Genomic DNA, 2107 nt, shown 5'->3' on the forward strand with positions numbered 1-2107 from the left:
TGTCAGGAGCCATTTCCCCCCTAACAATCATTACAGAGACCATCACTCTGGGGAGTCTGCAGAGAACCTCACACCCATAATTATGTTCTATTGACAGAATCTGCTCACCCAATTAACTGTTAATCTATTAGCAGAATACACCTCACATTCCAGCTACCCAGGGAACCAGGTGTGGCAACTCGTGACTTCCTGGCCCTATCTGTCTGTCTGAATGTAACCGAGCTACGTGACCGGAACCACGCGGCCTGCGAGATCCTGTACCCTGCCCCTCATCCCTTACCATATATAAACTGTAACCCGTCCCTAATAAACTGAGGCCTTGACAAAGTTGCTTGGCCTCGTTCTTCTGTCTTAGCTCATTCCCTTCCAGGTAGCGCCCCTCCGAGACCCTGGAATAACTTGATTGCGGGTGGGTTACTAACCCCTAGACTGAGTAGCCCACCCAACGCAATCCACATGTGTGTACTGTTGAGGATTTGTACATGTGAGTCTGTGTGGAGGCCAGAGGTGTCAGACCTCCCGAGCTGGATTTACAGGCAGTTGTGAGCCTGTGGTTATTGCAAACCAAACTTGGGTCCTCAGGATGAGGGGAAATGACTGGTCCCCTCACATCCACCTTGCTGAGTTCTCTGGTCCTTCAGGGACAAAGCAACAGTGATGATGACCCGAGAGGACCCTCAGAAACTGGTCCTACTCTACATGCTGGGGCTTTAGATCACCAGGTATGGCATCCTTCCTGTTACATGTGTGGTGGCCGTGGCGAACCAACAGAACCAGCATTACGGGGCATCGAGCCAGAGACTTAGCTACTGATGTAACTGTTCAAGGCCCGGAGAGTGTGTCGGTCAGCACCTGGTTGCCGAAGCCCTGGACGATGATGGAAACTCTACCACAGCACTTTCTGCCGACAACTGGCCTGCAGCACTACCATGCTGGCACCGTCTCTAGCCTCAGGCACCACTGATGCTGCCAGATATCAATATTACTGTGCCCCAGGGCCCCAACTGCGGAACTTAAAAAGGTTTTAGGGCAGAGTTTGGCCTGCCAGATGAGGGTGCCCAGGATGAGTGGTTCTTTCCTCCCTAGTTGTTTTCCCACCCCATGATAAACATGTTGAAGATGCCCATGGGCAGGCAGACTGAGACGTCTTGAATCTTGCTTGGATTCCCTTCCCACAAGCCACGTTCTTCCATTTACTTTCAGCTCCTGGCAGGCTTCTCTGGAAGGTAAAGTTAGACGCTGACAAAAATCAGCTCGGAGGGATGTCTGCTAAGGAGGGTATTGTGGGCGCAGGGCAGGCGGGTGGCCTTTCTAGTCTTACTGCCTTCCGGGTATATGCGAACGATGATCTGCATGTTTCTCATCAGTGACCACGCACTGGTGTGTTGGGGAATATGATTTTCAGGTGTGACTTTTGTTCATGCTGCATTTGTTTAACTCTGAAGCTGTGGTTCTTTGCCTATCTAAAACACCTGAAGATCTAATAAAGAGATGAACGGCCATAGTGAGGCAGGAGTGAGAATAGGCAGGGCTAACGGGCAGAGAGTATAAATAGAAGGAGAAATCTGAGCGGAGAACCAGGAGCAAGAGAACAAGGAGAGGAGGACATCAGGGGCAGCCACCAGGCCACCCAGCCAGACATGGAGGAAACAACGGTATACAGATACAGAGAAAACATAGTTGGGATAATTTAAGTTAAGAAAAGCTAGCAAGAAACAAGCCAAGCTAAGGCTGAGCATTTATAATTAAGAATAAGCCTCTCTGGGGCTGGAGAGATGGCTCAGAGGTTAAGAGCATTGCCTGCTCTTCCAAAGGTCCTGAGTTCAATTCCCAGCAACCACATGGTGGCTCACAACCATCTGTAATGGGGTCTAGTGCCCTCTTCTGGCCTGCAGGCATACACACAGATAGAATATTGTATACATAATAAATAAATAAATATTTAAAAAAAAACAAACAAACAACAAAAAAAGAATAAGCCTCTCTGTGTGATTTATTGGGAACTGGGTAGCGGGCCCCCCAAAAGCCAAAAGAGTAAAGCATCACACAGTACTGGTGTGTGCTCTTCTCTTGGCCATATTTTGAAAACACTGGACTAGCCACAGCC

The sequence above is a fragment of the Alexandromys fortis genome, unplaced genomic scaffold (genome assembly GCF_014885135.2).
Source record: "Alexandromys fortis isolate MF-2015 unplaced genomic scaffold, M_Fortis_MF-2015_v1.1 scaffold_56, whole genome shotgun sequence".
Classification (NCBI taxonomy): domain Eukaryota; kingdom Metazoa; phylum Chordata; class Mammalia; order Rodentia; family Cricetidae; genus Alexandromys; species Alexandromys fortis.